At 41.9% G+C, this 27,193-nt stretch overlaps 1 long non-coding RNA gene across 4 annotated transcripts in view; it reads right to left on the reverse strand.

The window, feature by feature from the left end:
* Positions 1 to 27,193, reverse strand: part of CDK6 (cyclin dependent kinase 6) — a 249,728-nt gene that overhangs the window by 48,311 nt on the left and 174,224 nt on the right. For all 4 annotated transcript variants that reach the window (XR_002347034.2, XR_002347036.2, XR_002347035.2 and 1 more), the window contains exon 5: positions 22,538 to 22,647. This is a non-coding gene — a long non-coding RNA (cyclin dependent kinase 6). The remainder of the gene's footprint in view (positions 1 to 22,537; positions 22,648 to 27,193) is intronic.

Genomic DNA, 27,193 nt, shown 5'->3' on the forward strand with positions numbered 1-27,193 from the left:
CAGTCCACAGTAATACCGAACTTTTCTAAGCTCCCTTAGTATTTAAACCTGCACCAGGTAGCTGAGCATTTACCTATGTTGAGAGTCTGACACACTGCTTGTACTATTTAAAAAAGGCCTCAGTAAACTAACGCATCATGTCCGCTTTTCTTATTTTCTCAAATAGACTGTAATCTCTTTGAGGTCCTGGCCACAGACTTTGGTACGTGTAAGTGAGAAGTGATTTCACATCTTTGCTATCTCCCACAGGGCCCAGAATCATCTTAACCACCTAGTCCTTCAAAGAATATTTGAGAAATCATAGGAGCCCCTGGTTTCCGTGAGTTTCATTTCCTTCACATCAGAATTATCCAAAGGAACAGTGCTGGGACCAGCATCTATTTAATATGTTTACATCATTTCAGTTAGTAAAAAATGATGTAACATATCTAAATTAAAATTTGTGTGCTTTCTGGGGCTGTAAAATAAGAAACAAACCTCACTGAAGAAAAAATCTGAGATTGTGTGCCTAGGGAGAAATATGGTAAAACTATTTTGAAGAAGGCATAGACCAAATAATGCATTTGGCCCATTTTATGCCAAGCTACTCAGAATGATAGGCTCTGAGCTACCTGGGCTGTAATATGTTCATTTATTCATTATTTATTTGCTCAGTGTCCACTTTATGCCATGCTCTGTTAGATATTAGGTATACGGTGGTGAGCGAAATAGAGATGGTCCAGAGTTTCGTGAGTGATGGGACAAACAGGTTTTAAGCCAGAAACTATAATAAATATGTTTTTTAGCGGCTGCTACTGTAGGGAGTAATAAAGTCTCCTGTGTCTTTAGCCCAGGAGTATTGTGTCCTCTGCCAGCATCCATGAAAGAAACTGTGGCAGGCTAATTCGTTAGCTTTCAAGCAGTATAAAATCTCAGATCCATCACAGTTCTTGGTGTCTGTCAACTTACAGACTGAAGAATGAGGATTTTTTTTTTTTTTTTTTTTGTCTTTTTAGGGTTGCACCCTCAGCATATGTAGGTTCCCAGGCTGGGGGACGCATCAGAGCTGTAGCCACCAGCCTACACCACAGCCACAGCAACGCCAGATCTGAGCCGCATCTGTGACCTCCTAGTTGGGTTTGTTACTGCTGAGCCATGACGGGAACTCCAAGAAAGAGGACTTTTTAGTTTAGAAAGGAACACACCAAAAAGAGGGTAAGGCTGAAGTCTACAAAGTCAGTAAGAGGAAACTTGGTTGTGTTCACCGATTTTGAATATCAAGTCAAGGAATCAATCCCTAACATCTGGGAGACGTAAGTTCAGAACAAAAGAAAGGAATGTCTTCACTAATCTTACGGAAACTGCCGTCTCAATAAATAGTGCTGGTTGCAAATACAAACTGTTTTTAAAAAGGCCTCAGTAAACTTATGGATGACAGACATGGACTGCCCAACTGATGCACATTTGATGCCTCAGTCTTTGCCAAGGGAGCATCATGTCCTTCTACGACCCTTATTATCTGTCTCAGAGCAGGACTACTGGGAAAGGTCATTACCTGAGTCCGAGAGGGGCTGTTTTTAATCAACAAAATAAGAATTAGATTCTCCTTCACTTTACCTAAGTCTGACTTGGATATACACACATAGACACATATATCTGGGATCTGTAACTATAAAATCTCCTTTAGAACCAGCTATAAGTCACAAAAATCTTAATTGGTAAATATTAAATAATCTCAGTAAAATATACTCCTATTTCAGGGCAGTTGTTTCCCAAGCTGGACGTGCAAAACACTTCCAGGAAATCCTGAGGCATCTTGAAAACTATGTTCCATGGTCAAATGTGTTTGGGGAACAATGCACTATATATCTTTGAACATTTAAAATTCACATTAATAATAAGGGCTCTGATAAGTCCTGAGTAGGAGACTTTTTTTATAAACCTAGAATTACCCGTTATTTTAATATTATTCTACTATTTCACAGCATGCCTATTACCTCATCTTATGAAATACCATTCCATGAGATAACAGATAGAGAATGTTCTTTTAAGGTGTTAAAAAAAAGAAGATCTTGGAGTTCCCGTCGTGGCTCAGTGGTTAATGGACCCAGCTAGTATCCATAAGGACTCTGGTTTGATTCCTGGCCTCGCTTAGTGGGTTAAGGATCTGATATTGCCATGAGCTGTGATGTAGCTTGATTGGATCCCTGGCTTGGGAACCTCCATATGCCACGGGTGTGGCCCTAGAAAAGACAAAAAGACCAAAAAAAAAATATATATATACATATATATATATATATATAATAAATGTTAATAAATGTTAGTTACAATTATGATGGTTCAGCTTTCCTGAAACATGAAAATATTCCTGAAATTGGGTCTTTCTGATTCCTTGGATCCAAGAAACAGTTGAGCTCAAGGACCCCCCAGCTGAAGATGACCTACCTGTCCTGTAACAGCAGACCAAGCCAGGAAACCCAGTTACCTGGCATCCCTTTCTGTCCCTGCTTTGCTCTTATTTTTGACTTTTTGTAGACAATGTGGCATTATAGCTCTATATTCCTTACCAGATAGAGCTTCTTCCTCTTCCTTTTTTTTTTTTTTTTTTTTAGTGCCTTACCCATGGCATATGGAGGTTCCCAGGCTCGGGGTCTAATGGGAGCTGTAGCCACCGGCCTACGCCACAGCCACAGCCACAGCAACGCCAGATCCAAGCCATGTCTACGACCTACACCACAGTTCACGGCAATGCTGGATCCTCAACCCACTGAGCAGGGCCAGGGATCGAATTTGCAACCTTATGGTTCTTAGTCGGATTCATTACCCACTGAGCCACATGGGAACTCTTATTTTATATTTATTTATAACACCAATCAACGTGTTAGGAGCTATTTGGTGCACTTTACATTAAGTTCTCACAATCTACTGTGAGAGAGGTACTCTTATTATTCATTTTCCTGGGAAAGGAAATTGAGGCACAGGGAAGTTAACTGGTATAAGACCATGCAGCTAGTCAGTGTAAGAGGGGATTTAAACCCAGGCAGTCTGGCTCCAGGGAGTCAATCCTTAAGTTCTACTACCTTTGCAATTACAGCCGATATTAGCCAACTTCCGTATTATCAATACAATCCAAATCACAAAGCAATTCCCTGAACCTTCCAGTTGGGATGAAGCCTTATGTAAACAGCCTCCAGTGCTTAGGGACCATAAAATAACACCCGGACCTGCTCTAACACATCTTGAAAAGCTTGTCAAGGTATTACAGTTGTTCCAGAAGAAATAAAATACAGCAGGTACCCACTGTCAAAACAATCTCCCCTCTGCATATTTTCTTCTCATCCATCTCTTACTATACACAATAGAAATCTTAAAAAAACCACCAAGAGGCTACAAATATACTCAATCTCTTTGAATCACAGCACTGTGGAAGGCCACTTTGTTAAAAGAGTTCACCTCTAAAACACTTTCCTTAAAACAATGGCATAAGTGTGTGTGTGTCTGTGTATGTATGTGTACACATATATGTATAACACATTTCCCCTCCAAACACTCAGTCCTTTGCATATCTCTAGATGAGTGCTGATCGCAGACTACCTCTGAGCCCTCGTGACCTTCAGAACCAGTACTGCTCGCTGTGTAGACATTCTCAGGCAGAAAGCACTTCCCCAGCCATTCTGAATCCTGTGTTCTGCAGTGTTTACTGTTTCTTCCACCATGTCCCGTTCTGGTGGGTTTTGGCTGCTATTGTGTTGCTATTATTTTATATATGGCTATGTTAGTTTTCTACTGCTGCTGTAACAAATTACCACAAATGCAGTGGTTTAAAACACCTGTGATTCACCTCCCAGTTTTGTAGATCAAACATCCAGGTACGGTGTGGCTCAACTGATTCTCTGTTTAGAGTCTTACAAAGCTGAAGCCAAGGTGTTGGCAGGGCTCCTTTCTGGAGGCTCTGGGAGTTATCTGCTTCCTGTCTCATTTGGGCTGTTGGCCGAATCCAGTTCCATGTGGTTGTTTCTCTGAGGGGCCCGTTTTCTTGCTGGCTGTCAGTGGGTCCCACCCTTAGCTCTCTGGGGCCTCTCTCTGGTTCTAATGTGGTCCCTGCATCTCAGAGGCAGTGGCAGTGGGTCAAATCCTTCTCCCACTTGGAATCCCTCTCACTTTCCCTTCGGCCCCATTTCTTTTGCCTCCAGCCTGAGAAAGTGCTTTTAAAGAGCTCACGTGATTAGACTGGGCCCATTCAGATAATCCAGAATAATCTATTTTAAGGTTCATAACTTTAAGTACATCTGCAAAATCCCTTTTGCCATTCTAACAGAACAAATTACTTAGACGTATTTATGGGCCATTCTGGGTACCACTTTTGGTGAACATTTCTGTGCCAAGATGGCTAACAGAGATGAATGATAATTTTAACCCCCTGCCTCAGAACAACAAGAAACAAAACCAAACCAAAGGAAGAATCTCACACCCAGATGTGAAACTCCTAGATTTAACCCATTTCCAGAAGCCTTTAAGGCCTGGGAAACAGGATAAAAATCAGCAGGCAGTTGGGGACTGGTAGAAGGTCTTTGACATAAGGAGAAAAATGATTTCCCTAGATCAGCAAATGGTAGCTGGAGGAAACGACTGCCAGAGTACAAGATGACTTTGGGGGACTTAGAGAATATAGGAATTACTGCAAATGGATATTCCAAGGAAAACATCTCCACAGCCTGAGATGGCCTTTAAGATTTTTTTAGACATGAAAGTGCTGTAGCAGGATTCTGGACTGTCCTGGTAGGTATGCCAGCTAGTAACCCTTCGGATGATTCTAGGAGGCCCTGGGGACTTGGGCGTGAGGTATGGGAGTGTAGAGAACTGGGAGTACTCTGAGCAGTGGATCTTCTACCAATGGGTAGAAATGGAAGTATGTTAATATTTTAACCATAAGTAAGGGAGGCAGTAATATTAACAACACAGAGACATCCAGTAACACGAAAAACAGGCGAGCTGGCATGCTCACTTCCAGGAGTAACAGAGCATACCCACTTTGATACTTCCATCCTCTTCATAAATTGTGTTGATGGATGGTTATTTACCAAGCAATTCCACTGATATGGAGCATTTTGATCAATTCCACTTTTTATATTAACATAATCTTTAAAAATATTCAGTGTGAAAGAAAAATGAGAAAATATAAGAAGTTAACTTTGGAAGGAACATACTACCCACTTGAAAGTTTAATCAGATTTGCCTTTTGCATCATTTCCTCAATTCTCCTAAGTGTCAGTTCTGCTCTCCGTGCCTCCTAGGGGGACTGTGATTTGCCTACTCCATTTTATGTCTTCTAATTATTTCTTATCCTAGTCATCTCCCTTTCCATTTCATCTTTAGTCTTTTACTTTGACCTGCTCCCCTGTCTTTTTTAAAGGTCTTTAGAAACCATTTCTTTCTAGTCTATAGGTGGGCTCAAATGAAACATAATTCCAGTCACATTTAATTAGACCTTTAAATCTGATGGTATACGCTGCCTGAAGCTTTTTCAGGGGAATTTCTGAAGTCCAATTACAGGGCTATTCTCATAATAAGGACTATTAATTTATAATGAAATTATTTGCTTTTAAGCTTCATCCAGATGCTGTTGTGAAAAATACACTAGCCCGACCACATTCCTCTGGGGTCATTAGTATGGCCAGTACCGACAGGTGAGGGCTGCTGAAGCCACGGTTCTTAGAACTTCTGTGAAGAGCTGGATGTCTAGAGACTGTCCCTCAGGAATCCCGCCAGCCCTTTCTTACTGTGGTCACCCATTCTTTTTCTTTTCTTTTCTTTTCTTTTCTTTTTTAGGGCTTCACCTGTGGCATATGGAAGTTCCCAGGCTAGGGGTCAAATCGGAGCTGCACCTGCCGGCCTACACCACAGCCACAGCAACACGGGATCCAAACTCACGGCAATGCTGGATCCTGAATCTACTGAGCAAGGCCAGGGATTGAACCCGCATCCTCAAGGATACTAGTTGGATTTGTTACTGCTGAGCCACATCGGGGACTTCTGGCCACCCATTCCGGATGTGCTCCTTGTGATACTCCTCTCAGTCGACTCAAGTATTCCCAATTGGTACTCAATAAACAAATAGGAACTGAACCCTGACATGTCAGAACCTTTCCGTTGCCGTCATACATTCAGGACAACCCACCTGGGAAGAAAGTTCTTGCGCTGAAGACTTTCCTCTACAAGTCTAGGTATTTCTCTATCCTCTTCTGGCTTTTAGTTAAAGGGAAGAGAAGCCTGAGGCCAGCCTGATTTTTCTTCTTTTTCTTTTTTTTTTTTTTTCACTTTCAAATACATTTACTTGGTCTTCACAGGCTTTTTTCTTTCTACGTGCCATCCTAACATTTGCCTGGATGTGCTCTGTGTCAGTCTCTGCAGGGGATTCCACGAGCTGCCTCCCCAGTGTCCACGTCCCCTTTGCACCTTGTAACAGAGCCCGATGCTCTTCAGACTACAGTCTCTGGGGTCAGCAAATTCCTCCTCCCTGGTCTCAGGCCCTGGTTCGAGTGTGGGCATACGTCATAAACAGTCCCAAGGAAGAATTTCAGTGCTCCTGTGTGGAACCCTGGTACAAAAGAATGTGTTCTTTGTCCACGTGTCTGGTGCACCAATGCAACCCCAGAACTACCATAACCACTATGCCATGAGGATGGACAGTCTTCAAGGACACCAAGACAAAGAAAAGGGCCTCAGAGAAATGGAGTTGCGGCTTCTAGATCAGGGTAGTTCTGAGGCTTACCTGTCTCTGGAATCATCATTCATGTAAGCTCACAAATTCTGATCTAAATTGAGTTTTCCATACCCACAGCCCAGAGAACCCTTTAACTATTGGTGTCTCTTTTGCAGTGCTTTTCACCAAAATATTGTGAGACTTTTTAATCCACATACTTAAGTCATGTCTCAGTTTACTTTTTTGATTACTGAAAGCCCATCAATTTCTCCTTTCTTTCCTTTTTTTTTTTTTTTGTCTTTTTTTGGCTGCAGCTGAGGCACATGGTGGTTTCCAGCCTAGGGTCTAATCTGAGCTGTAGCCGCCGGCCCACGCCACAGCCACAGCAATGCCAGATCCCAGCCATGTCTGTGACCTACACCACAGCTCATGGCAACGTTAGAGGCCAGGGATTGAACCTGCAACCTCATGGTTCCTAGTCGGATCTGTTTCTGCTGCACCATGATGGCAACTCCATCCCATCAATTTCTGAAGCCAGATTCCCATTCTCTATTCTTCATAGTTGTCCTCTTCTTACCATTTAAAACCTCTTGTTCTTTGCACCAGCATTCTGTGAGAACTTTACTGTCTCATGGTCAAGGATGCCATTTCCTATTGCAGTAATTCCACTTTTTACTCCCTCCTATTAGATCTCAATTGCACCACTGTACTGAATTTCCTTATAATTTCACATCTTATCTACTTCTCTTTCCATCTCAGTTTGCTGTTTCTACATTTCAGAATGTTCAGTTCTTGTTGCCTTTTGTTTCTCTTTATTTTGTATTGAAGTATAGTTGATTTAAAGTGGTGTGTTAGTTTCAGGGGCACAGCAAAAGTGATTCAGTAATTTTTTCACACACACACACACACACACACACACACACACACAGACACACGTATTCTTTTTCAAGTTCTTTTCCCTTGTGGGTTATTACAAGATATTGAGTATAATTCCCTTTGCTATTCAGTAGGCCCTTATTGCTTATCTATTTTATATACAGTAGTGTGTATTAATCCCAAACTCCTAATTTATCCCTCCTTCACCTTTCCCCTTTGGTAACCATAAGTCTGTTTTTGTTTTGTAAATAAGTTCATTTGTGTCACTGTTAAAAGATTCCACATGTGTGATATTATATTTGTCTTTCTCTGTCTGACTTACTTCACTTAGTCTGATAATCTCTATGTCCATCCAAGTTGCTGCAAATGGTATTCTTTCCTTCTTTTTATGGCTGGGTCATATGCCAGTGTGTGTGTGTATCACATATTCTTTAACCATTCATCTGTGGATGGACATTTAGGTTGCTTTCGTTGTTTCTCTTTTAGAGAGTATGCCTCCTGGCATTCTTTTTGAGCTGGTCTACTGATTTTTAGAAATTTCTTCTGATTTTGCCAGTTAAGCATTTTCAGAGTTTTAAATCATTTTTGTAGGCTTCTGGATAATGTTACTTCCCTTGTTTGGTAGTCTTCTCTCAAAAGTCACAAGAATTTTATTCTTTTCGTTTTTCTCATTCTTCTAAGAGGGATAATCTACCCCGACAGACAATGCGTGGTCAACAAAATGCAGACATTACTTTGACTCCATCTGTAAAGATTTAACTGACTCTGAGCAGCTCTTAGATCAATGTTAGTATCTCAGCTGTTTCACTTAACACTGTGCTCATGTCTCTATCTCCATTTACTATATATCCTGTTCTCCTCACCTGCCCTGATCCTTTTTTTGCACAGAAGTTTTTCTGGTATTTGTACTAATAGCTGAGAAAGAGAAAGAGATAAAACACTGATGGAGGAGGCGAGTCAAAACCACTGTGGAGATCTCAATAGGATCAGCTGTGGGAAAAGCTGACTTTTTTTTTTTGCTTTTTTAGGGCCGAACCTGCGACACATGGAGGTTCCCAGGCTAGGGGTCTAGCAGGAGCTACAGCTCCTGGCCTATGCCAGAGCTACAGCAATGCGGGATCCGAGCAGCATCTGTGACCTACACCACAGCTCCCGGCAATACCGGATCATTAACCTACTGAGCGATGCCAGGGATTGAATCCGAAACCTCATCGTTCCCAGTCAGATTCGTTTCCACTGTGCCAGAACAGGAACTCCCAGACCATTTTTGGAACTATAATTAATCTTGTGTTTCTGGGGAGTTCCCTTCGTGGCCTGGGGGTAATGAACCTGACTAGTATCCATGAGGTCGAGGGTTCAATCCCTGGCCTCACTCAGTGGGTTAAGGATCTGGTGTTGCCGTGAGCTGTGGTATGGGTTGCAGATGTGGCTCAGATCCTGAGTTGCTGTGGCTGTGGTGTAGGCCGGCAGCTATAATTCCAATTTGATCCCTAGCCTGGGAACTTTCATATGCCAAAGGTGTGGCCCCAAAAAGCAAAAAACAAAACAAAACAAAACAAAACAAACCTGTGTTTCTGAAAAAGGGGATGAAGGAGGGGAAGAAAGGTTTACCTAGCTCTAGGTGCATATAACATACCTGAGTCACCAAAGGAGTTTTTTAATCTAGTTCTGGCTAAATGGGAATTCTCCCAAACAGTTTTGATAATTACTTCATTGCCAGTCTTACTTTTGAGTGTTGGATGTTTTCATCTTTTTAGTAAGAAACAGAGAGGGCCAGTAGGTATCATTTTAAACTAAAAGCTCCCAATTTTTAATTTTATTTTCTGTCTTTTTAGGGCTGTACCCACAGCATATGGAGGTTTCCAGGCCAGGGGTCAAATCGGAGCTGTAGCCACTGGCTTATGCCACAGCCATTGCCATGCAGGATCCAAGCCGTGTCTGCGACCTACACCACAGCTCTCGGCAATGCCAGATCCTTAACCCACTGATTGAGGCCAGGGATCCAACCTGCGTCCTCATGGATGCTAGCCAGATTTGCTTCTGCTGAGTCACGATGGGAACTCCAAAAGCTCCTAATTTTTTTAATGAGTTCTGACTGAGAGCTCACAGAGGCAATACAACAAGAAGTCGTTTACATGCAATGTGTAAGAAAGGTACTAGTTTACAGAAAAATGAGAAATGTCTAAGTATTCAGTGCCACTTTTAATTGGGGCTGTATACCACTTCACTGAGTGCCTTTCAAATTAACTCTATAGCATGCTGATACCTAGAGAATGCAATACGACTCTGACTAGGAACACAGACATAGCAACTGGCTTCTAAATTACTTCTTCCTATTGAAATGTTAGTATGTAAAATTATTACCAATTAAACAGTTGGTCAACAAAGCACAAACACATCTGGCAGGCTCTTGATGCCTGACTGCCAAAGCTTTAGATTTTCTCCCAGATCTGGACAGAGCATGTCCAGCAAACTCTAACTGGGCCAGTGATAAGAGAAGAGCTGGTAGGATCCCATTTGGCTTGTAATAAAGTCTCATTTCCACTGGAAACCTGCCATTCTGAATTGTCCCTTGCAGTATTTCAATTTGTAAGTAAATATAGCCCACGTGTCTGTAAGCAGTCTCTGTCACACTTTTTTCCCCCCTCATATTAAGACTCTGTAAGAAAACAAGAAAAAGACTGAGAAATTCATTCACCAGATTATTGGTTTTTACAAAAGTGTGTGCACGTGCGCCTCCCCGCCACCTAAGCAGCCACTAGTAATTTGGATTCCCGCAACTTTAATTTATCCCGCAAAACTGCAGCAGTAAATCAGGAACTCAATACCACCATGTACTGTCAGAGAAGGTGTATGTGGGAGGGCACGAATGCTCGGTATTTCCCAGAGTTAAACTGGGAGGAAGAGAAGGGAAAGAATAACAGAGAGAGAGTGGAGGGGAGGAAGGGAGGAGGAGTATAAAAGGAGGAGAGAAGTTTGGAAGAAGGGAAGAGGAGAAAAGGGGATGAAAGGAAGGAAAGAAGAAAACTAGGGGAAATCTTATATTCTGATGAGAAAATGCCCCATGCATCTTATGTAAGGACTAGGTCTTATCAGACCTTAGCTCCTCCAGCCGCCATAGGAAGGCCCAGATGGGAGGGAGAAACAGTGCAAAACAATGAAGTATGGGTACCAGACAGACACCCCCCCCACAGCAGTTACACAATGAAGTATGGGTACCAGACAGACACCCTCCTTGCCCCCCGCCCACAGCAGTTACCAATGGAATGTCACTACAACCTGCCATTATAGGACAAGATCAAGTAGAATCTTGTGTCACACTTTTCTACTCGGTATAATTTAGCACCGTATGGTGGAAATTTATTTAGGCATACAATAAAATCACATAAATTTACACTTATCTGCGATACCCTGTGCTCTTCTTCACTGTATCTACTGTCTTGTCCAGTAAATCTGCATGATTATTACAAAGCAACACACATAATGTTACATCACACCTTGAAGGCATTTCCAAGGTCAGAATCAACTCAGATCAGAGGTCCAAGCTACAGCTAAAATCATTAGCTGCAGGCCTGCTGGTACTTTTTATTTTGTAGGGTAGGGAGGCAACTCATGTTCATGTGGGCCAGGGGCAATGATGAGATATCTGCCTTTGAACGAGTAAAGACTAGACTGGTAAGAATTGGCTTCCAGTGTATCAAATAGCTACTCTCTCTGCCAGTGTTCATTTATTTATTTATTTTAGCTTTTTAGGGCTACACCTATGGCATATGGAAGTTCCCAGGTTAGGAGTTGAATCAGAGCTACAGATGCCGGCCTATGCTAGAGCCATAGGAACGTGGGATCCAAGCCACATCTGTGACCTACACCACAGCTCACGGCAACACCAGATCCTTAACCCACTGAGCAAGGCCAAGGATCGAACCTGCATCCTCATGGATACCAGTCCAGTTTCTTAACCCACTGAGCCATAATAGGATCTCCTTAAATCAAATATTTTTTAATTCACATCAACAGTTGAAAGATGTGACCTGAAGACCTGAGACTTTATGACCAAAGTAGAACGGACTATGAGTCTGATTCTCTTCCTCTTTAGAGGGTGGGGCTGAAGCAAGTCTCCAGAGTTATTCCAATGAGTAGACCCCGAAGGCAAAATGTGAAGTAAAGATGCACGACATCTGGTGATTAAGAAGACCGGAGAGAAGGGCCCATGCTCTGCATCCTTCCTGGAAGGAAGAGCAGAGCTCAAAACACATTATTCTTCAAGCCGCCACACCATGGAACTGCAGAACGAGCTTTGTGCTGTTTGTGCACCGGAAAAAAAAAAAAAAAAAAAAACTAATCTGAAAAGCTGTTTGGGAATTTATCTTAAGATAATTTTTTTTTAACTGACAAAATGGGGTTGATTCCTTCCCTATCACCTACACAACTGATAAAAAGGAAACCTGAAGATAATTTTACAGTTGAGAGAGGTCTCTTATGTTCAAACCAACTTAACAAAGAGCTTTTATAATTACCATATTCACTTACATTTTCCTCTTGATAGTATTGCTTTTTAGTGCCTAACGCATGGCATATGGAAGTTCCCAGGTTAGGGGGTGAATCAGAGCTACAGCTGCTGGCCTACACCACAGCTCGCGGCAATGTCAGATCCTCAACCTACTCAGCGAGGCAAGGAGTTGAACCCACATCCTCATGGATACTAGTTGGATTCATTTCCGCTGCACCACAATAGGAACTTCCTGATATTTTTAAATAGGGGTGGAAGAGGTAGAAGGAAGCCAAGGCTTATGTAAGAGGTTTTGTCTTGTTTTATTTCTGATACTCTTTTTTTTTTACACATATCATTTATTTTTGTATTTTTTTATCACTCAATGAATTTATTACATTTATAGTTGTACTACGATCATCACAATCTAATTTTATAGGATTTCCATCCCACACCACTTGCCCAAACTGTCTCCTTTGGAAACTGTAAGTTTTTCAAAGTCTGTGAGTCAGCTGATACTCTTTCTTAATCATTGAGAATCTCAATGCTATTTCCCACCTTAAAGTAAAAACAGAGTTGACTTGAAGCTTGCTGGAGGGCAATTTGGTTTAGCTAGCACAATTCTAAATATGCACATTACTGGACCTATAATTTCACTTCCAGAATTCACCATACAGAAATACGTGGACAGGGATTTCCTGTTGTGTCTCAGCATTAACGAACCCAACTAGTATCCATGAGGACGCAGGTTCGATCCCTGGCCTTGCTCCATGGGTTAAGGATCCGGCGTTGCTGTGAGTTGCAGTTTAGGTTGCAGATGTGGCCTAGATGCTGTGGTGCTGTGGTTGTGGTATAGGTCGGCAGCTATAGTTCTGATTGGACCCCTAGCCTGGGAACTTCTATATACCGGGGGTGCAGCCATAAAAAGACATAAAAAAAAAAAAGAAGAAGAAACATACTTGGACAAATGGACAGAGTATACCTGGACAAAGAAATACTTGGACAAATACTTCCACAAAATAAGCACAAGGATTTTACTACAATATTGTCTGTAATAAGACCAAAAAAAACCAACCAATCAACCAACCCCTAATGTCTACCAGTGGGAAATTAAATTATGAAATAAATGAGCTGACAATTATTCAGCAGTTTAAAAATGAGTTAGATCTGAATGAGCTGACATAACATATCATCATAAGATAAACTGAATAGGACAATGCACAGAAGAGTCCAGTGTACATTACAAGCCCATTTCTGTAAAAGAAATGGACAGAGGTATGCATAGGTATCTAAGTATTGGCAAATGTACCCTTTTGAATTTGTAATAAAGAAGATCTGGAAGTATACCCAAGAGGTTATCCTTGGGAAGCAGATTTTTGATGGCTGTATAGGAAAGACAATTTCATTTTTTATACTTCTGTGCCATTTGGTATTTTTGTCATCAGCTTATTTTACTTTGTGGTTAACTTTTTTGTTAACTTTTTTTTTTTTTTTTTTTTTTAAGTGCTACACCTGCAGTATATGGAAGTTCCCAGGCCAGGGGTCTGGTCAGAGCTACAGCTGCTGGCCTATGCCACAGCCACAGCAACGCCAGATCTGAGCTGCGTCTGCCACCTACACCACAGCTCATGGCAATACTGGATCCTTAACCCGCTGAGCGAGGTCAGGGATGGAACCTGCAACCTCTTGGTTCCTAGTCAGATTCGTTTCCGTTGTGCCACGATGGGAACTCCTAAATATTTTTTAAAGAAAGTAAGGCTAACTGGCATCTAGATCTCCTGTTACTCCTTCTCTCAATAATTTTGTTTCTGACAGTAGCAGGTAGAGTGAGAGATGGTTGGAGGCTGTGAGGCTCCCAGGTGCAGGCATTTGTAAAGTGGGCACACTGGGGAAGAGCTGCCAGGTGCAGGCATTTGTAAAGCAGGCACACTGGGGAAGAGTTGCCAGTGTGGATAAACACCGTATCTGCAGGATGGTGCCCAAGCGTCGCTGATTCAGGGACAAAGGTCAGGCAGCTGCATCAACCTCAGCGCTCCTGGTTTTACACCAAGGACCCTAACTTCTATAAGCCTCCACCCAAACTGGAAAAAATGGCAATGTAGGAGAGAGAAGACCAAGAAATCATTGAGCCTACATGGGTGGAAGGGCACTGACTCCTTCTCTCTCCTCTTCCTAAGAAATGGTGAGTTGTCTGTTCCTTCTTTATCTTTTAATCTGATAGTTTAGACCTGTGGTGTCCAATATGGTACATATGTCTACCGAGTACCTGAAATGTGGCTAGTGTGAATTGAGATGCACTGTAAGCATAAAATACACACTGGGGTTTGGTGACTTAGTATTGAAAAAGAATATACGAGCCATATTTTTTATGTTCATTCTATGTCAAAATAATAGTATTTTGGATATAGCATGTTTAATAAGCTACATTATTAAAATTAATTTTACCAGGGCTTTATTTTATTTTTTTGCTTTCTAGGGTTGCACAGATGAACGGATTAAGATGTGGAACATATACACAATGGAAGATGACTCAGCCATAAAAAGAACAAAATAATGCCTTTTGCAGCAACATGGATGGAACTAGAGACTCATACTAAGTGAAGTTAAGTCAGAAAGAGAAAGACAAATACCATATGATATCACCTATCTGGAATCTAATATACGGCACATACATATAGAAGAGTAACAAGCTCATGGATCTGGAGAACAGACCTGTGGTTGCTGAGGGGGAGTGGGAGGGAGTGGGACGGACTGGGAGTTTGGGGCTAGGAGATGCAAACTATTGCCTTTGGAGCGGATAAGCAATGAGATCCTGCTGTATAGCATAGGGAACATATCCAATCACTTGTGATGGAACATGATGGAGGATAATGTGAGAAAAAGAATGTATATAAGTGTATAACTGGGTCACTTGGCTGCATAGCAGAAATTGACAGAACAATGTAAATCAACTATAACAGAAAAAATAAAAACCTTAAAAAATAAAGCACTGAATTATAAGCTTATAAAAATTAATTTTACCTGTTTCTTTTCACTTTTTTTCATGTGGCTGCTATAGAATTTAAAATGATACTATAGTTCATATTCTGTTTTCTATTGGACAGTAATGGTTTAGACTTTCATAGACATTCCAGCTGGAATGTCTACATATTTAAATGTGTAGAAAAAAGGAATAGCAGGGAAAGAGGGAGGTATGTACACACATACACACACACACCCTGACAACTATTATACTGCTCTTCATGCCCGCCTAGCTTTCTAGTGTGTAGCGTGGCTCATGACAGCTCAGGGTACCTATTATAGGTCACACGGTTCTGTCAATGACCAGACGTGGGATCCTGGGGCAAGTCACTTGGGAGGATTAAACTGAACAATGTATGTCAAGTGCTCAGAAGCATCGCAAGGGTGTGTAATAGACTCTGTTAGCAGGGGGTAGCTGTGCTTGACATGGTAAGAGTTCCAGAAACGACCAAGCCACAGCTCTAGTCCAAAGCAAAGAATAGTAGAATCAGAGGGAACCTTGGACATTATCTACTTTCATGTTTTAAAACCTTTTTAAATCTCAAGTGCCCAGAAGAGAAAAAAGGTGAACTCCAGCTGCTCTGAATAAAGCTGAGGGGGAGCAAGAAGAGCTGGGCACTCCTGAGAAGCAAGCTGATGCCATGCACACGGTACCTTATCCCGGCTTCTCCCTTTGACAGATAAAGACATGAAGCTGCAGAGGGCGAGGGCTCGCCTCCAGTAACAGAGCCGGTAGAGGCAGGGCCTGAGCACACACTCAGGTCTCTGGTTCCTCATAGAGAACACTACTCTGCATCACACCACGGCTGCAGCCTCAGACAACTTGTGTGCACAGATGGAACAAGGCAGAAAAAAGCGGGACAGGTGCCCACGGAACATGGTGAGGGGTGGGGGGGGGTGTGGCGCCTGATGAGGGAGGCAGTAGGTCCCCTTTCCGAAGAGACAGCTTCTAGGTTTAGCTCTGGAAGATGAGAGAGGGAAGGTGGGCATCTGGGATAAAAGAAGCTCGAGGAACTCTAAGGAGGAAAACCTGAAGGCAGGTTTTGGGGCCAAAATGTAGGTCCCTTTCACTAACATAGAGCTACATCTTGCAGAATGTGGGTGATGGCCAGAATCAAGATGGGGCTTCTTCAAAAGCCCTTGAGGGGCCAAGGACCCTACACTGGATTTCACATGTCTTTGAAAAGGTTTACTAGTAGAAAGATTAATTTATCCAAAGTCCACAAATAGGTAGGAAACAGGAAAACAGGTTGGCAGGCAGACCCAAGATGCCAGACTAGAATGGCAAAGGGCTGGAGAACTGCAGAGTTGCCCCAACAAGGAAAAGCCCGGCCTGTTGGGGCTTCTGAAGACAAATACATGAAAAACAACAACAACAACAACAACAACAACAACAAACCAACAAACAAAAAACCCCCCAAAAAAATCAACAAACAAAAAGACCTCATGGTAGAGTAAGACAGACATCAAGAAGAAGAAAAATCAACATTGATTACATTAAATAGTACTACTCGTTTGTCCTTACTTAGAACTACCCTATAAGCATCATTCAACCAAGATCGGTTCTTTTCCTGGGTACCATTTTGGGTGTTTTCTCACTCAAGAAAATGCTTCTTTGGAGTTCTTCCCCTTTAGTGAGTTTTCTAAAAGAAAAAAAAAAAAAAAAAAAAGATCCAAGAAAACATCTAAGAAGAGACAAGAAAACTGAAGGTCCAGTGAGCGCCCTGGTTTTCACACGAGCGCTCTGACCTGACCCAAGGTGATGGGTTTCCTCTCACAGGCTAGGGTTGCCTTCTGGTGCCTTGGTGTTCAGGTCAGCTGGTCAAGGATCTCATTTCTCTGACGTCACTAAGAAAAGTGCTCAAATATGGGGAAACACCAACACAGGAACCAATGGGGACAGTGACATTTTAAAGATATCTGCTCATAGACCACTCTGCCACAAATGAGTTTCACTGTCAGTTTCTCAGCTACTGGGTGCTTAATTCATAGAAATCAATGACGACAAGCCTAAAGAGGCCACCACCCAGGAGGGGGTAGGGGGGAGCAGGGTATAACCATGAAGCCTTGTTTGTTTCCTTCTAACAGTAACTGTATTTGTTATGTTCTTGGTGGCATTTGGCATTTCTCGGCTAGGGATCAGTAGAGCTAGCAGCTCAGAACTTCTAAGAATTACTATCTGTTTACCACAATCTCCATATTCAAAGAATCAGCAGCATGTTTCATTTTTTAAATGTGCATTTTATTTTAATGACTTTGCCATCACTTGGAAAACCCCCTAACTTTCAAACCAGAAACAACAGTTCAGACTAGGATCACAAGGCAATGGATAGATTCCTGGAGAGTTAACAACTGTGAGTCTATTTTGCCATGAAGTTAAAAATCATTCTATCTCATCCATCTGCCCATCCCTCTGTCCATCTCATCCCAACCTTCAAGCTGGCTAGTTGTTACTGACCACATTTCATAGAAATGCTTTTTAGTATTAAAGCTTAACTCAAGGTGGAATAAAGACGGCTCACCTACCACTGAGAGCTAAAGGAGGAAAAGAAAAGACCCAGCTCTTAGCCATTTTCGTAGAACGCTACTGGAGGTCAGTGTGACAATTATTAAACCCAGATCATAATGACAGATGGTATTTAAACTCCCTGGCTCTTGGTCAACCATCTGCCGTAGGATTCTCTCTCACTCTCTCTTTTTGGCCACACCCTCGGCATGTGGAGGTTTCCGGGCCAGGGATCATACCCGGCCACAGCAGAGACCCAAAGGGCTGAAGTGAGAGCGCCAGATCCTTAACCAGCTATGCCACAAGAGAACTTCAAGATTCTTTTTACTAGTTCATATTTCCTAGGTATTTCATTTTAGAATAGAAGGCATGAGTCTCTTAACAATATCAGAGCAAACTGATTAGCCTTTCCATAACAGAAGAGATTGGAAATCAAAGCTATTAGCTGTGTGGTTTGGTTCTTGACCTCCCTAAAATATTACTTCTACATTGTAATAACACATAAAACATTATAGAAAAAAATATATATGGCCTAGTAGGTAAAAACCATAGCCAGAGCAGAAACATGAAAGAGTGGAAAAATCAAAGGTTATAAAGTCAGACAGACGGGGTTCCAATTCGGCTCAGCCACATAAGAGCTGTGTGCCCGTGGACATTATTTACACTCCTTGTGGAAGGCTCTAGTTGTCTTCTAGAAACGGATCACAGTCCTCAGAATGTGAAGGCCCAGGCCCTGCAGACAAGGGTTAACTCCCTTTGATTCTTTTTTTCTCCCTAGGTTATGGAGGACAGTGAGCCCTGATGATGTGTAAATGATTATTCCTCAATGGCTTTATATAAAAACTAGGATAGAACCTCTGAAGAAGGTTAATCCTAACTGGCTTCCCCTGAGAAACCTCCTTCCTCTCTGGAGACACTTGTCTTTTCACACACATTCACAGAACCCTACACGTCACACCATTGACCACAGCTTTGGTTAACTGACTAACTGTGCATGCAAGGCCTCTCTTCTGCACTGCAGTGGACGTTGGAAAAGGGTCTTGCATACAGCAGCCACTCAATAAGCTATTTGGGGAATGAACAAAACACCTGTATCCAACATGTGACATACTACGGGTGATACAGCAGATGATTTCAGGAGCTGACATGGACTAAGGTTTTTTGGTTTTTTTTCTTTTGTCTTTTTAGGGCCACACCCGTGGCATATGGAGGTTCCCAGGCTAGGGGTCTAATCTGAGCTACAGCCGCCAGCCTACACCACAGCCACAGCAACTCAGGATCCGAGCCACATCTGCGAGCTACACCACAGCTCACGGCAATGCCGGATCCCCAACTCACTGAGCAAGGCCAGGGATTGAACCCACAACCTCATGGTTCCTAGTTGGATTCATTTCTGCTGCGCCATGACAGGAACTCCCTTAAGTTATTTATTATTTATTTACTTATTTTCTTTTTAAATGACTTATTTTTTCCATTATAGTTGGTTTACAGTGTTCTGTCAATTTCCACTGTACAGCAAAGTGACCCAGTCACACACATATATATATACATTCTTTATCTCACATTATCCTCCATCATGTTCCATCATAAGTGACTAGCTATAGTTCCCTGTGCTATAAAGCAGTGGACTCAGTTTTTTAATTTTAAGGGTTATAGATATCTTTTGTGATGTTATACATTTTTGCTTAAGATGAGGCTAAATAAAAAGTAAATTAAGACAATAAAAAAAACAAAGTGAATATAGTTATCGTAAGAATATGGTAAAAACCATGAAGGTGTTAAAAGAGAGGACACAATTTGGAAACCACTGTCATAGCAACAAGGAGGAACCCGGAGTGGATATGTGCCAGGATTCCCGGATTTAGGATTAGTTAGCTAAGGCAATCAGGGAGTCTGCTTCCAGAATCCACAGCTTGTGAATTCTCAGCTGCACACTGTAACAGGTGGGTCAGCACTGCATTAGAAGTCAAGCTGGAAGCAGGATGAGCTGGTGGCTGGACCCCAGAACGCAGGAGCATAAGTGAGAAGCCTGGACATTCAGCTATCTGGGTATTAGCACAGGAAATACCAAACGTGAACTGAGCAGGAACAAGGGTCTGATCCCGTGGCTGTTTTCAAGGCCACAGCCAAACCGGCAGGAACCACCTAGGAGACAGGGCACCCGCCCCAGGAAGCGTGTATGATAGGCCCAGATGGATTCATGCTCCTTCAGCCTTAAAGGCACATGGGCCTGGATTCTGACATTGCTTCCCCCTCCAGTCTGTTACTTCTCAATTTACTACCTCTGTGCAAGGCTCCAAGAGAGGGGACACTTTCTCTTATGCACATATGAAAAGCCAGTGGGTCTCTACCCAACACATCACTTTCCCAGAAAAGTGAAGCAGACTGTTGCCTCTGCTATCATAGGACTTTCCTGAACCTCCAACACAGGGTCCCCCTTCCCAGACCCAATACTGGGGTCAAGAGATGGCTATTCCTAATCATCCTGGATTGGAGCACAGAACGAATTTTCCCCTAGAAAAAAATGTTGTCAACAGAAAATAAATTTTGATAAGTAATGTTTTATATTTGTTCCAAGTCACACAAGAGTCTCTGCAAGCTAGACTGGGAACCAAATTACCAATTATACTACTTCTCTAGTGGGCAAATGTTTCAATGCCATAAAATAAAAACTGAGGTTGCAATTGTTCCCTAAGAGGGGACCACCTATATTAAAAATATAGCACATCCCTTACTAGAGAAGGCTTAACATTACGTATCTTAAATTTCATCTTTCTTTTAACATATTCCAGAAAAGGGTGGGAATTATCATCAACTGCGACTGGTATTCAAATTTTGTACTACTGAAAAATTAGAGATTACCCTTCCTCACCCCTGCAACAAAAGAAGGACCGAATCTTTACCTCCGAGGAAAATCTAAATATATTAATGTAATTTCAGTAAATATTTCTTTAATTAACTATCCATGGTACCAAGTTATTTCTGGGATGACCTGGAATGACTGTTTTCCTCCCATACTGCAATATTCACAGTCAATTATCCCTGGTTCTGACCATAAGCCTTTAACCCAATATTTCCCACACTTGTCTGATGAAAAGAATGACATAATGCACTTTTTTTTTTTTTTTTTCATTTTTGGCCGCCCCAGGGCATATGGAGTTTCCGGGCCAGGGATCAGATCCAAGTTGCAGCTGCAGCATCGCTGGATCCTTAACCCACTGTGCCAGGCATTGAACCCTCATCCTAGCGCTCCCCAGACACTGCTGATCCTGTTGCGCCACAGTGGGAACTCCCATGATGCACTGTGTAAAACAAGAGTGCCCAGTCCCAGCCCAATAATGAATCTGAATTTCAGGGAGAGGTCTAGGAGCTGCACATAGAAAGACCGCCCATTCCTGGCAGTTCTGTCACCAACCCAGCGCCTCTGACCTTGGAGGGTGAATGAGGATCACCTGGAGGGCTTGTGAAAACACAGGTTTCTGGGCCCAGCCCAAGAGCTCCTGCTTCAGTCCATCTGGGGTGAGGCCCAAGAGTCTGTGCTTCCAAAAAGCTCCCCAAGTGACGGTGACGTTGCTGGTCCAAGACCCACGCTTACAAACCACTTATTTAGCCTACTTGGCAAACACTGCAGCTGAATTCAGTATTTTTTTCTTCCGTCCTTGGTAGAAAAACACCATCAGACTCACAAGACTTCCTTTGGACTACTAACTCTCAGACTTTTAAGCTGTTTGATCGTAAGCAAATTTACTGCTGCATCTCAGTTATCTTCTATTGTGAGGAATAAAAAATCAGTGCGAGGGAAGAGGTTTGGTCCTGAATTGGCACCAGTGGCCTGCTTTAAACATCTGTGTACTTTGATCATCCTGCCATGATCCCCCGCTGGGAGCTATAGATGAATCTTTGCAGAGGTCTAGAAATGGGTCCCCCAATTTGTCACGTGCACAAAACTTGATTTAGTTAAAACAAACAAACAAGCAATGGCCGACTGCACCTTTAGCTACATTTTGAACATGTCCAATGGGAAAATACTCAGCTTCCCAACTCACATGTCCTCATGGAAATAAAAAGAGAAAACAAAGAGAGATTAGATTAGGATTAGGCTCTCTGTTTATTTCTGACCAGGCTGGATTCAGTACCCAGGTATGCATCATTTTCCTATCCGATCTTTATTATATTGTTTAGCTATTTCTTGTAAGTTGAAAATCAAACAAATGAGTCCAAGACTCTCAGAGTCAGAGGGTCCCTGGAAGTCCTCTCAGCACCCACTCATTCTAGGAACACCACTGAAAAAACCTCCAGTATGGAGTGGTGTAGTTTTGTGGACACCCATTGAGAATGCACTATTTTCAGGAACCCCAATCTTCTCTTCAGATAACACCAATCATTATTTTTTTCACCTTCTGAGCAAAAATCTTTACTTTTGTAATTTTAATATCTTTGGTCCTAGCTCTGCTCTCTAAGGACCTGGAACATGTCTAATCTCTCCTCCACATGACAGCATTGAAAGTATTCTGAAGTAGCACTGACATCCTTCTTGCCTATGCCTTTTCAATACACACATTCTTTTCTTCCCCCCAACTATTCCCACCATCGAAATTTCCATATACTTAACAGCCTTGGTCCTCCTCTTGTGGAAAAGTCCACCTATTTCCTCACTAAAAGAAAAAAACACCATGTCATGTTTATCACATCCTATCATCACCAACAAAGACAAAATACATTGTAACAAGAGTGAAGTCTTCCTTTCCAAACAGAGTTTCTGAGAGCTGGAAGCTATAGCTACACTAGCCACACTCTAAGGACTGAGAAGGTGGTTTCGGGACAGGCTTCGAAGGCGGAAGCAGGTGGATCTGGATGCTGTGACCCTACATGAAACAGATGCTAGGCTGCCACTTAAATTATCCAAGACCCAGAAAGTTTATTTCCAAGAGAGACAGAATGAAAAAAAAAAGGCATTTCTTACTTTCTACGAAACATTTCTGCAAATATGCAGCCAACACTCCAGAGGTCCACAGGGGTGGCGTAGCTGGACTGAAGCAAGACTTCTGGCGCTCTGTACCACAGCGTGACGACCTGCAACGGCAAACGGATCTCAGCGTTACTGAGGGAGGTGGCTTAAATTCCTCATCCCAGGGGGTTTCAGGCCGACACTCACCTCAGAAAACTCCTAAAATCACATGGGAACACTGAGATAGAAGAAATAAGTAACCAGGACTCCTTGGTGACAGTCCAGGAAATGACATCATCCCCACAACCTGGTACCCACCTCAGATTCTACTAGGATGATAAAAAAACAGCTGCAGAAAGCAAAGCAAAGGCTTAAAAGAAACCTTAACTTGGAAGTATTATCTTCTTAAAAGGGCTTTAAAAAAACAACACATGGAGAGTAGGTGACAGCAACGATTGCAGCTCAATTCTCACACCAGCATTATTTCGAAACTAGAAGGTGAGTCCAGTGGCTATTGGACGGGGACCCTGAAGTCTACAGAGCAACCAGGACAAGTGAGACTGTGGGGAATCAAAATAAAGCCCCCTTCAATGCCACTCTCTGCAGAAAACAAAAAACAAAGAACTTAGAAGAGAATGTGTAACCCAATTATTTATACCCTGTGTGTAAAAAGTCATCTAGAGGAAAGGATTCCAAAATGGGAAGTATCCCATTTCATTTAATACCGAGCAGTGTATAATAATAGATAAAACAAACACAACTGCAATTGTTTCTTCAAGGTTGAGAGAGAGAGGTGAGGAAAACACATCATTAAGGCTCCAGATTTATAAGAGTATGTAGGGGTTCAAGCGATTCTTTTTTTGGGGGGAGCAGCTATTCTATGGATGTCTGAAATGAAGGTATATTGTTTCTTGCCAGAGAAGGAATTCAATACATAAATCTATTACATAAGCATTTTATATTATTCAAGGTCCTTTTTTATCATTACTTACTGTTTGTTTTACTTACTGTACTTTGGTTGATGTCTATCTAAATTTCCTGAAACTCTGCATTATGTACTTTGAAGCTATAGTACTTAGTGCATTAAGGTTGCAGTACCAATTCTCAAAAAAATGGCTGCAATCAATTTCTTTCTTATAGGCATACACTTCTCCTAACCAAGGCTGGAATTTGCTTCACCTTCCATTGATTCTGGCTGGGCCCTAGTGACTTGCTTGATCAACAGAATAGGATGGAATTAAATAACATCTGAGACTACCAAAGCTAGGTCATAGAAGCCTGGTGGCCTGGGCCTTTCTGAATGCTTGCTCTTGAGATGCTTCCTCTTGGAACCCAGCTGCCATGCAATGAGAACCCACAAAGCTTGTTCCCATCAACAGTGCCCCCTGAGCTCTCAGCTGAAAGGCATATGAGTGAGCCATCCTGGACAGTCCAGCCTGATTGGTCCCCTAGATAACTGCAGCCCCCTCCAATGTCACACATAGCAGAAGAACTGTCCAGGTGACTCCAGTCAATTCCCAGGATGGTGGGGGATAATAAAGTACTTACACATCCTTACAGCTTGCTCACATACAAGCCACACCACTGGCTCCACACCCTGACTGTGCATCAGAATCATCCACAGAGCTTTTCAAAAAACACAGGTGTCTGCGCCTTATTCATCCCTAACTGAATTATATCGCCATGGGTGGGGCCCAAGGAATTCTTCTTTTTCTTCTTCTTTTTTTTTGGGGGGGGGGTTAAACTTCGTTAAGTAATCCTATCCATTAATCTGTCGATGGACATTTAGGTTGTTTCCATGTCTTGGCTATTGTGAATAGTGCTGCAATGAACATAGGGGGTGCATGTATCTTTTTGAATGAAAGTTTTGTGCAGATGTATGCCTGGAAGTTGGGGTTAGTAGATGCAAACAATTGCGTTTGGTGTGGATAAGCAATGAAGTATATGCAGTTGCTGCTATATAGCACAGGGAACTATATCTAATTACTATATCTAATTATGTTCTGATGGAACATAATGGAAGATGTTATGAGAAAAAGAACCTTTATATATGTATAACTGGGTCACTTTGCTGTACGGCAGAAAATTGACAGAACATTGTAAACCAACTATAATAACATTTTAAAAAGTTATTATTAAAAAAAAAGTAACCCCATCCCTTGGCTAGGTTTGAGCACCACTCAATTACACAAACATATCCTCTAGCTCCTGCCTCCATGCTTTTGCTGACACTGTTCTAGTCTGGGAAGCTCTATTTTCTCCTCCACATAATGAAATTATGCATATCCTACAAAACTCGGCTTTGCCATCATGTCATCACCTCCCTGAACCCACTGCCACCTGAAAATCAAACCCTGGAACATAGCTCATAAAATGGGTCGCTCCAGAGGGCACAGACCCAACTTCATTCATCGTTATGTCCGTAAATGTCCATCACAATACTGAGCACATAACAATTGTGGTTCCACAAATATCAAGTTGATGATTTGAAGGCCATTATTCCTGGAAGATACCTGGGCAAAGTCCAACAATCAGTCAATCTCCCAAAAGAAGGTACTCACTACTTTTGCTAAGAAGAGTGTCCAATTCTGAGCCTAGTTTTTAGTCACATAATTTATTTCTGCTTCACTAATATTTCTAGCTGGAGGAACACTTCCCTAATTCCCTGATTCGCTGTAAACCAAAGTGTGGGGCAAACTGTCCATACAGTTGTAGTCCAGTGGTTTGGGGACATACACAGATATTGTGAGACCACTTAGTTAGCTTCTCACTTCAGTTCAAAGTCTAGCATCACATGAAACGAAAAGTTTAATCTGAATACAGCATAATTTGAGGCTGTTCTAAAGAGGCTATGTTTTCTGATTAATTACCCATTCAAAAACACTTTAGTAGAACCATCTTCATTTTCAGTACTTTAATATGATACTTACTATGATCATCAAATAAACATTTAGACAGCTAAAATAATAACAATATTGATAGTTAGGAAATTCCCTTCTATTCCTTTCAGAATAGTTACTATTCAAAATGGATAAGGAATTATTAGCAAATGCATTTTAAAATGTCTATTGGAGTTCCTGTCGTGGCACAGTTGTTAATGAATCTGACTAGGAACCATGAGGTTACGGGTTTGATCCCTGGCCTCATTCAGTGGGTTAAGAATCCGGCTTTGCTGTGGCTCTGTTGTAGGCCAGCAGCTACAGCTCTGACTGGACCCCTAGCCTGGGAACCTCCGTATGCCATGGGTGTGGCCATAGAAAAGACCAAAAAAAAAAAAAAAAAAAAGTCTGTTAATACTATTTGATCATTGCCTTTTATTCTACTAATGATGTATTAATTACATCAATAGATTTCCTATTATTTCTTTCTCTTCTTGGAATAAATCATTCCTAATCATGGTTTATTATTCTATTAATAGACTTTTGGAGTCAAACACTGTTAAGTAAAGGCAAAGGATAAATGACAACCTGGGAGAAAATATCTAAAACAAATTATATCAATAAAACAATACAACAGAAAAACAGATAAAAAAACATGAAAAGACAATTCACAAAAAGAAAGAAACCACCATAGATACACAATCTCATTATAAGAAAGGAAAGAAAGGAAAGAAGAAGAAAAGAGAGGAGGAAGAAATTCATCACAATAGGGGGTATCATTTTTGCCCGATTGGCAGAAATGGACAGAAAGACACTACTTAGGACTGGTTATGCTATGGGGACCCTGTATGTTTTAAACTGTAAAATTGGCACAATCTTTTTAGAGGACAATTAGAGAATGTCTATAAAATTAATAGGGCCCACGCCCTTGAACCAGAGTTCCATTTGTGGGAATTTATCCAATGGAAATATTCACACTAGTATACAAAGAGGCATTCCCAAGGATGTTTATTCCACAATAATTTTCAATAGGGGCATATTATTCAGCCACCAGAAAGACGAACCAGTTCTCATCCTTCCCACTCTTGCTCCGTAGAAAGATGTCCATCACACACTGTTGAGTGAATAGATAAGTTTTGGACAGTGCAAAGTATTTTCCAATTAAAAAAAAAATTTTTTTAGAGCTGCACCTGCAGTATATGGAAGTTCCCAAGCTAGGGTTTGAATCAGAGCTGCAGCTGCTGGCTTACAGCCACAGCAATGCCAGATTCGAGCCACGTCTTTGACCTACACCACAGCTCACGGCAACACTGGATCCTTAACCCACTGATTGAGGCCAGGGATTAAACCTGACTCCTCATGGATACTAGTCGGGTTCTTAACCTGTTGAGCCATGATGGGAGCTCCATTTTCCAATTTTTATTAACAGATTTTGTGTGGGTGCATAATGATCATTTATGCACACAAAAATGTCTGCCAGGATTCTACACACAGCCATTAAGTTTTAAGTGGACTGTTGCCACGGGAACAAGGCAGTGTGGGAGATGGAGAGTGGAAAGGAAAGGAGGGGCTGGGCAACAGTTTCAGAGGCGTGAGATCACTCAGCTGGTGTCAGGAAACACAGTTTATAGCTGAGAAAACAATTTCAGAGAGGTTGGGTAAATTGGCCAGAGTCACAAAGCCGACACGTGGAAGAGCTGATATTCTTCCAGATACCAGTTTGAACCCTGTGCTCCTTTACCAACATCTAACACAGCATCCTTCCCTCAGCATTTCAAAACACCTGTAAGTC

This window comes from Sus scrofa, chromosome 9 (genome assembly GCF_054392235.1).
Source record: "Sus scrofa isolate SSC_HxYL_T2T_F1_AM1 chromosome 9, Sscrofa_HxYL_maternal_Yorkshire_Landrace_v2.0, whole genome shotgun sequence".
Classification (NCBI taxonomy): domain Eukaryota; kingdom Metazoa; phylum Chordata; class Mammalia; order Artiodactyla; family Suidae; genus Sus; species Sus scrofa.